The 16,003-nt window shown below is 44.1% G+C and overlaps 1 protein-coding gene across 1 annotated transcript in view; it reads left to right on the forward strand.

Moving 5' to 3' along the window:
- SLIT2 (slit guidance ligand 2) overlaps positions 1-16,003 on the forward strand; it is a gene marked incomplete at its 5' end in the record, with an annotated part of 289,592 nt that overhangs the window by 81,594 nt on the left and 191,995 nt on the right.

The following is a 16,003-nucleotide window of genomic DNA, read 5'->3' on the forward strand; positions in this document are numbered from 1 at the left end:
CACAGTGCGAAGTACTCCTCAGTTCGTTCAAAACATTTCAATACTTTGTAGGTTTATTTATTGTCTCTTCTATGAAAGAGAGAAACAGAGAGAGGCACCCTACAGGGTGTTCACACCGCGATGCACCTCCGGCCTCAGCTGGCCCAGATCACGCACACGTGCAAGACCCAGCATGCTCAGGAGGTCCTGGGAGGACACGAACACGGGGTTTCCACGTGGCTCAGGTGTGTTACCACCATGCTACCCTGGCCACACCGGTTCAAATCTGAGTAGCAAAATCTGGGTTGTGCCTTTTATAAATTACCCGTACGGAAACAGCAGGCTTATTAGCTGTTGGGCTACACTCTGATTCCTGCAGTATTAGCAGCATAGGATCATTCTTTCCAGAAGGCAGCCGAGCTGGGGTGTGGGGAGCCGAGTGAGGAGGAGAAACGGGATGACATCTCCAGAGGATGTGGAGTGTGCATGGTGTTCAGGACAGCAGGTGCATGAATGCAGGGGAGGAAGAGAAGGGAAAGGGAGGTGTGGACACTCGGGGGGTTGGTGTGCAGTTCCGTTAGGCCACACCAATTCACTTTGACTATATGCTCTAAGCCACTGGGGAGCCTTGGGAGGATTTTAAGCAGTAGCATTGTTTGATAAACAGATCTTTGTTTTAGGAAGAATGAAAGAACACGTTAATGTGATGATTTGAATATTGGCTTTGAGCAGCCCACGTTTCTGAAGGAGAAGAGTAAAGTACTGTTACCGTCATCCAATTAGCCGAGGTCAGTCCTGCACCAAAGTGGTGTCAGGCAGCGATGGCTGTTTGCTCACTCATCTTTGTTGCTTACAGTCCCCAACTCGGAACTTCTCAAAGTTTAACGTGCATCCATGTCCCTTGTGAACATGCAGATTCTCATACAGTAGATTTGAATGAGGCCCAAGATTCTGCATTTCTAACAGGCTTCCAGGTGATGCCGGTGCTTTGAGCCCAAGGGCTGTAGTGGCCAGGATCTGAGTGACAGCCTCTGGGCCAGGCCTGGGAGGATGAGGCAGTGGAATGGAGTGGACGATGTGGTTCCAGGAGAAGGGAGTGCAGATCCTCTGACTGTCATTGCGACTTGTCTTCCTCTCTGGTTTGGACATCCGATGTTGGATTTAGTCTCCACATGGTGGCCTTCTGAGCTGAGAGCTCTTCCTCCCAGATTCAGTCTTTTTTCTTTGGTCATGATAAAGCATGTGCTTACACAGGAGAGAGACAGAAAAGGAGAGAGATGCAGGCATGCTCAGGTGCCCAGGCGGGACTGGAACCATGGCTGCTCTGTGGGGTCCAGCCTTCCTTGAGTATAGCGCCACCAGCGCAGGTTCAAGTGACTGCAGCAGTCCCAGTGCAAAGTCTCGCTGCATTACGGTGGTCCCAGCGAAGTCACGTGTCTGCTTCTGAACAAATCTCTGTGTCCAAAAGACCACGTGAGATTTCCCATGAGCCTGGGTGGAGCCTCTTCTTGGAACTAGTGGTAGAGGCACGTCTGTGATTTTCCTGTCATGCAGCCGGTTTTCTCTCGGCTTCCTGAGGCTGGGCGAACTCCTATGTGAGCACTGTGTTTTACATGCCACTTTCTGAACCGCAGACCATCACGGTCACCGCAGCTCATCACACAGCTGCTATTCGTCTGTTCGTCCCTCCTCCTGCCGATGGGGCAGAAAAGACTCTTCTTTTTCTTTCTTTCCTGTTTTTTTTAAGAGATATTTTTGCTACAGGGTGTGTATACTCACCAGAGAGACAGAAAGCAAGAAATCACCCTCTGGGGAGGTGGCCATGCTGTAATCTCCTCCATTCTCCTCTTGGAATTTTGAGCATGCATACACATGAACCCAGCATGAGTTTTAAGCTGCTGGGTCCAGGACTTGAACCATGGTTGACTATGTGGGAATCTAGTGATGTAACCATTATGCCAGCTTCTGGCCCCATACCTCTTCTCACCTTTTATTTCTTCTTAGCACCACAAATATATTCTATATCCATGTTGTCACTGGCAATTTAGAATTATTTTTCTGATGTTTGCTAATTAAAATGGTCTTCCACCAAAATGAAGACAAAAGATAGTTTGTTAATTACATAGTAAATATAAATCACCAAAGCAAGAGATTTTGTACGGATAAGTGGATCAGACTGGGTCAAGAGTACTGACCCAATACTTTGGACTGTTCTAAAGGAAATACTGACCTGGATATTAAATGTGCTGGTTCCTATGGCAAACGTCGGATGGTTTGTGTTTTAACGACCGTTTGCTTCAGTGAATGGGTTTGAAATAAGAACTGAAGAAATAATGACGCTTAAATGTCCTCTGTACAATCAGAGGATGCCATCGCCATGTGGCAGCGTCACCGAGAGACGCCCTCGCGTGGGTGCTCAGAGCACACAGACCGGGCCTGGTGTGAGTGCAAGTGCTGCTATGGAAAAGAAAGGTTTGTGTTGACTCAGACTCAGGGCGCGTCCACCGCAGATGCAGAATTCCATGTTGCAGTCCGAGAGTGAACGTTTGGCAGAAGCGAGATACCAGGGCTTCATAAAAGTTCGACTTTTAACCTGGTCGGGAAAAAGGGGCATATGCTGAATCAGGAAGCAAGACTAGGATTTAGGCAAATGTTAGGACCTTGACACTTTCAAAGACAACCTTAAAAAGGTGAGTTTAATGACCATGGTATGACCCTTCGGCATGATATAATAAAGCTTTTGACTGTGCCCAGACATGTTATAAAAGAAATTCTTTAGGAATTGCTTAGCCACAAAGGCAGAAGCCCATGAAAATAACACAACATTTAGTTTAAAAACAAACCAGTTGCATTTTGCTTCAAATAGGGGCTGCGTCCTTTGCTAAGCCGCAGACAAAATATTTTGCGACTGCCACGGGGTGTTTGTCTCGTGCTTGGAGAGCACAGGTAAGGACGCTGGAACCTTCTGAATCCTGAGGGCAGCTGCCTTTAGTGTCCCTCGAAGAGCAGTGCATCTGGTCCCCTAGTCTTTGTGTGCCAGACCAGGGAGTGGCTCCTTAGAGAAGAGGACATTCCTCACGGAGGAAGAAACCAGAACCAGATTCCCCTTATAAATTGGCACCGGGGGATTCTGCACTTCGGCTTACTTAAGCTCAGAGTACTAAGATTTCAGCACTATTGCCCATTCAACTTTGGAAAGAGGTGGGGGCCCTGGAATAATGTGTTTCTGTAACCCAGAAATGAGCGTGCACATTGCTTAGGGTGCAATGACCGGTTACTCTGAAACGAGTCAAAGTGGCAGTGAGAAATGAGCCCTGCGTTTGCGTCGACACAGATCCCCTCTCCAAGCTCGCCAAGTGTACGATGCGTTTTCACGATTCTCGAGTCGGACCAGGCAGGCATTCTTCTGTCATTTGTGCACACTGCACCCATGCATGTAGTGCTAAATTAAGATGGAAAAAACAGGGTTTTCTTTTTATTTGAACCTTCCCTTTCTGGAAAAGACATCAAATATTTATTAACTGCTTCCTATTGTTGTCTGTGTCTTTAGAAGGTAAGCTGTGGTCAGAGGAGCCCAGCAGGGAAGCTCCTTCTCCTCCAGATGGCTGTGACATTTGAGAAAACCTGGGAGGATTAGAGGCACTGTTGTGGGCGCTCACAGCGAAGCCCTGACACAACTTGACAGTCTTAATCTGGGCCTCAGCTGACTGGGTGACCGAGGGCACGGGATTCCCACCCAGCTGTGCGGTCACCACGCACATGGCTCAGGGCACTCGATTTTCTCGAGTTTCGGTGCCCGTTTGAAACAAAAACATATAAACCTATTCTTCACGGCAGGTGTTAGGAAGGAGACACCTGAGTGGCTTCAAATAAACTCTTGGTATTTTTGCATGAGTGAGCACAGCGCACCCTATGTGTCTTTACTCTGCTAAGGAGGGTTTGCAAACAATCTAAACGGTTAAACGATAGAGGGACCGATAGAAATGGATCTCTCAGTGAGCAGGGCCTACCAAATCTAATCAGATATTGTCACCATCTGCTGAAATATGATAACAGGATTAAGATGACGACTTTCAGAACATAGCAGAAAAAGTTTGAAAAGTGTTGGGTGAATGTAGCAGAGAGAGAGCGAGAGAGAGAGAGAGAGAAAGTGAGAGCGAAAGAGGAAAGAAAGTAAAAAAAAGAGTACTGCCATGTCTGGTTTTTGGTTTTTTGTTTTATTTTGTTTTGTTTTTACTTTTTTAATGGTCAATTGTTGAAAATAATTGGAACGCTTTTTCTCTTAATCGTTGAGTTGGTTAAAGTGATCAAGTTTTAGTACGGAGATTTTGCTGGTTTGGAAGTGTAATTATACCCACTGCAGCTTCCCAGATCACCATGGCAACAGGTGTGCAACGATCCACATTGTGCACAGCTTCCATGCGAGCTGCATTCTCCTGGCTGAGTGGGAGTTAAAGCACATTGCTAACACCTCCTCTCCCGGTGAGCACGGAAGGCCTCGCTCCTGGCCTGTAAACTGACCTTGCTCCTGTAACTTCCTTTTACTGCAGAGCTATTGAAGGGAGTCATTCGTGCCCTCAACAGTGTTTTTATTTTATTAGAGCATGACAGAAAGTCTGGTGTTATTTTATGAAATGGGGAAAAATGGCATTAGTTACAACTTACATTTCCTTTCGTAAAATTCCCTTCCAGAGAAGATACTGCTTATCATTTTTGCTTGCACGGTATGTGTTCATGGCACAAAAAAAGAAACAGGGGTTTTCTTAACGACAGCTATGCTTTCAGGGCTGCTTCCCCTAAGAATTACAGGTGGCCTTTGCACGAGGCACGTATGAAATGAAATCCTTGAACTAAAACATAAATTGTATCGTCTTCATAGAGCAGCTCAGAGTGTGACCCGCGCCTTCTAAGAGAAGCCCGCCCTCGGCCGTGTTTCTGATATCGTGGGGGCGTGGGGGGGGGCGGTGGGCTTTCAGGCTGATTCGCACCTGGGAGTGGGCCAGAGGGTGACACGGTCCCCTGACTGGCAGATCCAGTTGTCACCGAAACTCAGCATCTTCTTAAGTATCTAATCAAAGAGGGGACACTTTGGTACTGCCACTGTTATTATTCTTGGCTATCTAATAGCGTTTACTTTCTAAATATACATTTGTTTGATAGACAGGGGGTCTTATGGTGCTAGCATTCTAAGAAACACATTTTAAACACGCAGAGCAAGTAAGCTATGAGTGCTCTTAGCAACTAGGGAGGAGCTAGACTCTCACGCCACTGTTCATTACTCCGCTCCTGTGTTTAGTGGACCTTCTTCCACAGTGCCACTCTCTGTATGTTTAGTGGACCTTCTTCCACAGTGCCACTCTGAACTTTGAAATCATTAATGAGCCACAATCACTGTTGGAACGGAAGCTGGCATGGAAAGGTTGGCCAGAAGCTGAAGTCTGGTTTGCAGAACTGCTGAGTCTACAGAAGAGTCCGTGGCCACTGCGTGCTCTATTTCTGCCTCCCCCCTCCCCCGGGGCAGATATTCTCGAATATTTGATTTACGCGTCATCGATTGTGATTTTTCTCATATTTCCATGTTCATTCTGAGACGGGTACTCAAGTGGAGCTCACCAGTGGTGCGAGAACCCACTGCCTAGCTCCATGGGGTGTGGGGTGAGCAGCAGCCTCACCCCTGTTCGCACGGAGACTGGCGGTCACGGGGAAGGTGAGCTTTGCACTCACAGAAATAGGTCCATATCCCCGAAATAGTGTCTGCCGTTCCGGAAGCCATGCAGAGAACTTGGGGCGTGGAGTGGTTCTCTTCTTCACTTGCTTCTCCATGTTTTCAGGTATTATTTACTCTAGCTCATGTTTACGCCGTTATTTCACTCTTGTAATTTTGGAGAAAGGGTAAGCACACACCCGTACTCGGCTACTTCGGTGGACTCGCTTTTAATGGCGCTCTGCCAGTGTCAGCCCTTGTCTCTGTGGCCTGCGGCTGCTCTGTGCAAGGTTGCCTAGAAACGCTCCTTTGGGGCAGAGCTCTCAAGCCCCTTCCCATACCCCCCAGTTCGGGCTTAAAGGTGCAGGCAGTCCAGCCACTGCATTCTTTTTACAATCTCCTTCATCAACTAACGAGCTTGTAAATGTAGGAAGCAAAAAATAACATCCTAGCCTATGGGGAAGGATGCCAGTTTAAAACAGAACAAAAACTTTCAAAGACATTTTTATTTGTAGTTACAGGCTATAACAAATTTTTTTCTTAAGTGAACTTGAGATAAAATTTTCTTAAATCATTATTTTATAATGTAGATTTTTAAGTGTAGAAACGTTTCTCTCTCTCTCTCTCTCTCTCTCTCTCTTTTTTAAGAGATTTTTGCCTCAGGGTGTGTGCACTTGCTGGGAAGAGAGAGAGAAAGACAGAGACAGTGAAGAAAAGTGAGGCATCGCCCCAAGGAGGATGGCCATACCCCGATCCCTTCTCCATTTCCCTCCCAGGATCTTGGGCACACATGCGTGTCTGGAATGAGTTTCAAGTCACTGGGTCCTAGACTTGAACCTCAATCAGCCATGTGGGAGTCCAGCGATGTAACCATTACACCATCTGCTGGCTCCAAGGGGGAAGCGTTTTAAATTAATATCTGCCACAATCTCTCAGCCTAGAATCTGATGCTGTTCCTATCAAGGTATTTTCATTGAGGTAATAGGGAAGGTTGAAAGTTAGATACCTTGATTTGAAATGTTAACTTTATCTACTTTAAAAAATAATTGCCGTGCTGGTGGTTAAGGCAGCTGGATCCCACGTGGTCAACTGTAACTATGACCTGATGGCTTGAGAAACATGCCAGGTGCATGTGTGTGCATGCCCAGATCCCAAAAAGGAGACGGTCATGCTGGAGAAGGTATTGTGGTGTGGCATGAACATTCTGGGGTGGGGTGATTTGCTTTCTCTGTCTCTGGCAAGTTTTAAAGAAATACCATTAGTAGGTAAAAGAATATGATCATTACTTATTATTTTTTTCTTGGTAAAATTTGAGTAAGTCATGAGAGGCTTTAGAATGATAAAATTGGTGTAATATTTAATAACATTTATTGAATGAATCTTACTTGTGTCTTCTATTGAGTCAGTTGAAGTACAACTCCCTCATTTAAAAAACTATTTCTTTATTTAATTTTATTTATTATTTTAATTTATTTTTTATTTTGACCACAGACAGAGAGAGAAAGGGAAAGCAAGAAAGCAAGCCGTCAGGTCCGGGCCTAGAACCACAGTTGGCCATGTGGGAGTCCAGCACCTTAAGCACCACACCACCCCCTGGCCCCCACAACTCCCTCATTTTAACAGCAAAGTAGAAATAAAAATAAATGTTGAGATACCTTTTCCACGGTTAGCCCAAATCTCTAATACCGAAGCATAAGATGGAAATATGGTATCATTATACATGAGTTAAATGTATGTCACTGCATAATACCCATATACCATTTCTACTTTAGAAAGAGTCTTTCAAAAGTAGTAGTAGGTAGTTTTCAGCCTCTTTCTTTTGTTATAAGTGTTTTTAAATGATTGGTTTGTGATACAGGACATGAAAAGAAAGATGTGCTGCTCCAGAGTACTTGAAAGACATACCTTCATCAGACTTGCCTAAGCTCCGGGTTAGTGAGACGCGGGTCTCCTAGCAGCTTCTCACAGTCAGATATTTTAGTTGCTCAGTACTAATACCTCAAGGATACACCTTTTGCCAGCCCTCTCCTGAGGTTACATAGATTAAATTGGTTATTAGATACTGAAATTTCTCTATGAAGTCATGCACATTCAAATTTATTTAACTGCTTTCCTCTAACTTACTTATTCAAAGAATAACTTCAGTTGATACACAGATTTTTCACTTTGCACAAATGCATTTTAAGGTTATTAGTGAAGCTAATTTTTAGTTTTAAATGCCTCTGAGACCTGTGATTGCTTTACTGACTTGGCCTCACTTAGTTCTAGAAACAGCTCCATGGCTTAGGCAGTGTTTTTTCGCTGTTTCACAAACTGAGAACTCATGCTTACTGAGGTTAATGCAACTCAGATTTCTCTGAAGCATTTCTGTTTTCAGAAGGATGAAGGGAGCCTTGGGGTGATGAAAGGCAGAGAGGGGTCAGCTTGCAGCTCCGTGTAACCCAGGAACGGGTTTTGGTGGTAGAGCGGTCTCTGACGAGGTCCAGCAGTCAGTGTCACTAAGGGCCTTTCAGGGTAGGCTAAGGTGTCATGATGCCATCTTGCTGGATACTGAAATCTACAAAGCACTTGTGAGGTCCTAACAAAAATATTCAGACATTTGTTCAAAGACCATATTTGAGGTTATCAAGAGACTGTGTCTAGCAAAGGGGGGAGGTTAGAGTCAGTAAAATCAGATGGATGCTCTGATCTCAGACTACGGATCTTAGCCTGAAAAAAAAAAATCAGTGAAATATATGTTTATATAAATACACATATATTTATACACACATTCATATATATGTAAGTGTATTATCATATATTTTTAATATGTATTTAGTATGTTTTAAAAATAAAGTTCAGATTAGAGAACAGCACATTCAAAACAGTGTGTTGTATTTCAGTCTCTCTCTAGAGTTTGCGCAAACACTAATGTGAGTGATAACGTTAAGCTCAAATGACAACAATGTTACAGATTATCAGTGTGTTAAAAAAGTGTTATTTCCTATTTGAATGTACACATACATACTATCAATAAAATACAGTATTGCATTTTTAAAGTAGTTAATACTTTTAAATATTCTACAACAGAAACACATTTTTAAGCACAAAATGACAGATATCTCTAAATAGATTTTTCCTTAATAAACATATTCAGAAAGTTTCAATTTAAAAAAAGCTTCAAGTGAGCTTTACTCTTTATTCAAAACATACCACACATGGTACCTTTCCTGTTTTGTCTGGCTCTTTTCTGTACAAGAACGCTACACTATTGAGAAAGAAATATAAGGAAAAAAATGACTGGATTCTACTGATTAAAAGTACTTCTGGGGACCAGTAGATAGCATAATGGCTATGTTGCTAGACTCCCATGTAGTCAACTGTGGTTCGAGTCCCAGACCCGGTGTCTTAAACTCACACCAGCACGTGTGAGTGCATGCCCAAGATCCCGAGAAGAGAATGGAGGAGAAGGGATTGCGGTGTGGCCATCCCTCCTGGGTGGTGATTTCTAGCTTCCTCTGTCTCTCTCTGTCTTTCTGGTGGGCGCACGTACCCTATAGCAAAAACCTCTCCAAAAAAATAAATAAATAAACTTCTGGAGGGACCCCCCTAATAAGCACATGCCTTTTCTTCTCTCCTACCCTCTCTGTCCTCTAGGGAATGACACCTCACCTGGGGTAGGTGAGGGTGCCCACAGCAAAGGCCAGTCTGAGTTGACTTGGAGGATTAAATCGTCTCAAGAAAGGACAGACTGAGCCTCAGGTGATACTCTCAGTACTTTGGGTGGGATCAGGCCCCAGTGTGGGCAGGTGCAGGAGTGAGCAATGAGTGAGAGCGCATTACAAGAACTCAGAGCAGAGCCCCAGCGGACTCTAACCAGGGTGCTGGGTTATCAAGAAATGGTGGGCTCTGATTGAATACTGTTGTGGAATCCTGTGGATTTGGGGAGGATACAGAGAACATCTTCTTTTTCTCATGGTTTAATTTTCTAAGCAGATTTGCAGGTTGTCACAATTTCAATGCAGGTTATGTGCATTTGTCTGAATTCATTCTTTATATTACTCTGACAAAGCTGTTTTAACCTTTGCCTTTGGTTTTATACACTTTGTACCTTCTTATTAGCCCTCAGCAATGTGTAAGTCCTTTAAAAAATAGGCTTAATTTTTCAGATGAAGTAATGGTTATGTTGCTGGACTCCTATGTAATTGGACTGCGGTTCAAGTCCTGGACCCAACAGCTTAAAAACTCATGCTGGGGCTTGCGTGTGCATGTCCCAAATCCCAAGAGAATAGAGAAGAAGAGATTGTGGCATGGCCATCCCCCGTAGGGGGTGTTTTCTCACTTCCTGTCTCTTTATATCTTTCCTACTCTCCAGCATGTGCACGTGCCCTAAAGCAAAAATCTCTTTTAAAAAATAGACTTAATTTTTATATTTAAAACTATATCTAACAGAAAGATACATAAACACATTTTTTCCTGAACCTTTATTCTGAAAGTTTTGCTTTCTTGTTAATCTCTTTAAAATTAATATTTAAACTAAACATTTCTGTTACATAGTTTAAGTAATGACTGAATTATTTTTCTTGAAATTAAAATGTTTCCTTTAAAACTTCATTTTCCATAAAGAATTGGACATTTTTTTAAAGATTTAATTTATTTATTATTTGTATTATTTACATTTCCCATAGGGCATGTGTACTCACCAGAGAGAGAGAGAAAGCTTCCAGGTCTGGGACTCCAACTGCAGCCAGCCATCTGGGAGTCCAGCGCCTTAACCACCATGCCACCTGCTGGCTCCAGGAATGAAAATATTTAAAAGAGAGATTTTAATGTTTATAAACTGCTTTGGGGCTCACACTGTAGGTTAAGTAAACCTTCAGATACTGAAACAAGCGCACTTAGGGCCTATTGAGCTATAATAATAATGGCAACCAAATAAAATAAATCCTAGAACTGGATTCTACATCAGATGTCTAATTAAGAATACATGTTTTAAATGGATACTTTAGAATCTCCTGAAAAGGCAAACACAGACTAAACAATCATGATGTTAAAATAAGAGGCTACAAATATTTATGATTTATGTCATTGTCTTAATTTGAAACACGTGCATGATCTCCAACATGTACTACAAAAATAAAAATACGATTAAGCCAGGATTCCATTTTGAAAACAACATAAAACAATGATACATTCCATTAATCTGCAGAGGTTGTTTAAGCTATAGCAGTGTTTCTGCCTTACCATAATTATTTCTGCAGACAAGAATAAGTTGGAGGGAATTTACATCTATGTTTGCTTAATTTCGTTTCTGTCGTTGGGTTTCACTTCCCTCCCATGATAATATGTAAAAATAGGACCACCTGTTTTCCATTGGGCTTTCAGTTTGGGTAAGTTTGTATGATACAACAATGCATTTGTACTCAGAATTTTCTAGAAATCTGAGACACATTAATTATAATAATGATGATTAACAAAAAACTGCAGTCAATAAAATGAATTCCAGGAAGACTCTCTCTCCAGTAAAGAAGAAATCTAGAAACAGGCATAAAAAATTCCTGTGCAGACTTAAACGCTTTGCAAATTGAGTTTTTGAATAAGAAATCAGTTCACTTTCATAAGGGTCCGGAAGGAGAGTATTTAAATATAAAAGTGGATATATAAAATCTAGGCAGCATGCATTTTCCTACGACAAATTACAAGAGAACAGATCATTATAAAGTCATGTTTTTAAGGAGCTGGAAATATTTCTGCCTTCAAAAGGATTGCTGTGAATTGTGGAAGGTGGAGGAAAAATTGTTCTTGCTTGAAAAATTGCACGACGCTTATAAAGTAATGTTTCCCAGTTTCTATTTTAGGTTACTGGTAGGGAAAGTTATTTTGTTATATATGTGTCAAAAAATATCAGATCAGAAAGGCCATCTACAATTGATTTTTCTACTTGAAAGGAACAAGGAAGGGAAAGCCAGTCTGTCTCTCGTCCATCAGGGTCTTACGCCTGTCAGCCTGTGTGCAAACGATTTATTCCGGAAAGCAGACTTTACGTTCGGGAAATACCGGGATGGAGCGTCTGGGCCCAGTGGTGTTTGCAAATGGAGTAACACGTCCACACAGTAGCCTCCTGCATCCTGTCACTGCATGCAGGCAAGAGTAAGCATAGGTTTTTGGTCTAGGCTCACATAATAAAAAAAAAATAACAGAGCTGAGGGGACAGCAGACATAGTGGTTAAAACACTGGACTCTCACGTGGCTGACCACGGTTCCAGCCTGTAGTGGACCCGGTGTCTTAAACTCACGCCGGGTGTGTGTGCGTGCATGCCCAAGATTCCAAGAGGAGAATGGAGAAGAAGGAATTGTGGCATGGCCATCCCCTCTGGGGGGTGATTCCTTGCTTTCTGTCTCTCTGTCTCTCTCTCTCTCTTTCTGGCAAGTGCATGCGCCCTATAGCAAAAACCTCTCAAAATAATAATAATAAAAAGATCTTATTTCAACCTAACCTGGAGAGGACAGGTTGTCTTTAAAGGCATCCTCAGATATGGGCACGTGGTAGGAGTCCTTCTGTGTAGGAGCATGCAGTTCTCCCACGGCCACCTCCGTGCTGGGTGAGCAGGAAGTGTCAGATGCTGGCTGTCCTTGCAGTTGAGTTCAAAGCAGCTCTTCTGACTTGAGATGGCAGCTTTCAACTAAGACATCTGTCTTTATTTAACCTCTCGCCCCGTGGCATTTTAAAGGTAGGGAATTTGTGGTCCAAATTAGTTAGGCAGCTTTTTGAAAGAGGCAGATGTTCCCTACCAAAACAGAATGTCCGCAAACGCAGCCTCTGTCATCACGTTTAAGACAGCACCTTTGTCCGCTGCGTGTCTGTGTGGCTGGCTTAGGATAGACAGAGCTTTCTGCATCTTAATTTATGGTTATATGTAACGTGCATCCAAATTTCTGAAACACCTAACTCATTAATGTGTGAGATAACTTATAAGATCACCTCTGCCATTTACATATGTGAGTGTGATTGAACTGTAAGCTTTATGAGATTGTTATTAATGTTTTGGTGTCAATCCTGTGAAAATTTTGACTATCTTTTCCTATTACGGATGTGCCTATATTCAAGGAGCCTTCCAAATTTGATGAAAAATGTGGTTATGGAAAAATACTGCACAGATTTTAAAATTTTTCCAACAAAATAAACTCATACATTTTTGTCAGAGGGTGTGTGCACCTGCTAGAGAGAGGCAGAGAGAGGAGAGGAAAAAGCATTCCCCACAGGGGATGGTCCTGCCGCAGTCCCTTCTCCACCTCTCCTTCTTGGGATTCTGGGTATGCACATGTTCCTGGCACGTTCCCCAAGCAGTGACCTGGGACTTGAACCACATGGTTGCCCACGTGGGGTCCAATACTCAACCAGCAAGCCATATCCGGTCCTAAACTCATACTTACTTTCCATTATTTCAAGGACTTTTTGAAGACACCTCATGGCTGCACTGTGTGTGTATTTCTCATGCCTCATGAGGCAGGGTGTCTGGGTAGATGATGATACAAGGGTTTGCAAACACCTGAGCATGCATTTCACTTATTCACTAAAGAAACGAAGATCTACAATGCAGTTGGATACCACTAAACACCCACTGAGTAAGAGGAAAAACTGTTGGATCCCCAGTGTTGCCAACTGTGTGGAGCAACTGGAACTCTCACACGGTTTTAAGAGGAATGCGAAAATGGTTTATTCATAGTGGAAGACATTTTGTATCTCATACAAGTAAACATACACTTCCTATGTGACCCAGAGTTACTACTCTGCGCTGTTTTCCTAAGAGAAAATGACTAACCGCAGAGTAGGGTTTTTTTTGTTTGTTTTTATTGTCATTGTTTGTTTTTTAAATCATCATCCAAAACCAGAAAAGGACTTCATTGTTCCTGAGCTCTCCCTGGGCAGCAGACGTGGGCACACAGCGGAGCGCTGCTGCCCGTCAGTCAGAAGTGCTAAACCGAGCGGCCAGTGCCCGCACAGCACTCCGTGAGAGGGGTCAGGTGCAGAGGCCTCCGAGCTGCCGTCGTATTGACGCTCTAGGGAAGGCAAATCCGAGTGGTAGAGAGCAGCTCCGTGGCCATCAGGGGCAGGCGCTGTCACAGGTCTGGTAAGGGACTACCAGCCAGCAGGCTCCGGAGCTTTTCGGAATGCTAGAAGAACCTCACATCATGCTCATTTTAGTGGCTTCATGGCCACATCCATTTGCTAAAACCCCTTGAACACTTAAAAGTAGTTCATTATATTGTTCATAAATTATACGTCCGTAAACTGAATAAAAACGAGACGTAAGAATCTAACTGCAGGCAAATCTTAACAATGATGCTGACAGGCGTGTCACTGAGGTGTTTCCCAGTAATTGGTTTGGACTTGTGGGCCGCTAAATGGATTTAAGCAAATGACGAGAAGCGCTTACTGTTACTTTAGAAAGGATCTGCGGGTCAGTGATCCTGGGGTCGGGCCGCACAGCGAGACCAGCACGTCCTCGCCCGAAGTTTGGTTCTGCTACTGATGAGACTGGGCCGCGAGGCCGCGCTTGTCAGTAACTGTAACGTAATAGTGACAACCCGAGTACATGTGTGTGCATGCGTGTGGGTGTACAGGCCTTATTTTTAAAGCGATTTACAATGTATTACTGCGTAACCTGAAAGATGTAATGACCTGCGGCTTATCCTGGCCATGGGGGCAAAGAAAGGGAAAGCATGCTCGTGAGGGAGGCAGACGGCCCTGCAGTTTGGGTCGCCATGGCCAGCGGTTGACAGGCACACAGCTAGGGCCACGTGGGAAGGCCCCGGGTTCCCATCCTGGGACTTGTCTCTGCTCGAGATCCGGACTGGCTGTGGAAGGAGGTGTGGATTGTGGACTGAAGACCCTGTTGGGTTGCCTGTCTCTGTCTCTCATGGAAAAAATAAGGAGGCAAACTTAAAAAGAAAGAAAGAAAAAGCACTGCTATTCTGAATGCAGAAGAACCGAGCCCGGCGGGTCCCTGTGCCAGCCTGAGGGCCTGCTTTCTCCGGCTCCTCCGAGGAGCTCCCCTGGGACGTTTCCAAGTCTAACTCACGGCGCCTGGGTGTAGGTGACGAGTCACTCTCGGATCCGGAGGACACTGGGGAGAGCTTGCCTCAGACCCCTTTGCTGGGGTCAGGAGTTACTGGAAGGTTATGGCTGCCCCGGGTCTGGGCAGTGTGCCCCAGCCATACCACGTGTATGGTGAGGACAGTGTATTCAGGCCGTCTTCAGGGACTGATGAGACACGAACAGAGCAGCGAGGTCCTCGCGAGTTCTGCAACCTAGCCGAGGTCACAGAGCCAGCGCCCGCTAAGAGGACAGCGAGCCTGCGGTCTTTCCGGCTTTGGGGTATCACCCCTCCTTCTCTTGCTCACCCGGTGTCACCTGGGAAGAGAAGGCAGCAGTTGCGCCTAGCCTTCAGGGTCTGGGAAGTACTCCGTGAGGCGGCATTTGCTGTTTGCAGGCCTTGAGCACATGCCAGGTCCTTGGGAACTGCTTAATTAACACGCAGGGTCCAGGATGGTCATAATCTCTGTGATTCCTGTGCACTGCGGTGTAGACTAAATGCCTGTTTTGTGGAACAAAAGATGAATGTTAGCAGAAACAAAAGCAGTTTATTTATTTCATGGTCCTTCTGCAAATACGCTCATGACCTGCACCTCCTTGTAAAGGTGCCTTCACAGTTGAATAGTGTATCTTACCGGGGTTAGTGAAATCCAAGCTATCCAGAAACTAATCCCTTACTTTCAACTATTCATAATGCTGCAGGAATCCAGGAAATAAAGAAAAGAAGTGCTTCCGCCTCCCTCTGAGCAAATGCCCTGTGTACGAAACGCGTAGATCCAGAAACTAATCACTTACTTTCAACTATTCATAATGCTGCAGGAATCCAGGAAATAAAGAAAAGAAGTACTTCTCCCTCTGAGCAAATGCCCTGTGTACGAGACGCGTAGACATGTGCAGAAGGGCACACGCGTGACCCGGGAATAACCCGGGCTTCTCTCAGAGTTTCTTGACTTCTTTTGAATATAGTTCTGACAAGCTGTTATCTGATTTTCCCAGAGAGCACATGAAAACTAGCCAAATTAATAGGAAACTAGAAAACTGACGAAAGTGAGAATTAACCATTTTTCACAGACCGTACTATTCTGCCTTCAGTAATTCTAACAATATAGTTTTTATGGCTTTGCCTGAGACACAAGCTATTAATTATGTGAAAGCGTCTTGGTGAAAGAATTGTGTTTGTGTTAAGAGGCTTATCCTCAGGTCATCCCAAATACAAATAACTTAGAAAATATGTCTTGGTTCAG

This window comes from Tupaia chinensis, unplaced genomic scaffold (assembly GCF_000334495.1).
Source record: "Tupaia chinensis unplaced genomic scaffold, TupChi_1.0 Scaffold000695_1, whole genome shotgun sequence".
In the NCBI taxonomy this organism is placed as follows: Eukaryota; Metazoa; Chordata; class Mammalia; order Scandentia; family Tupaiidae; genus Tupaia; species Tupaia belangeri.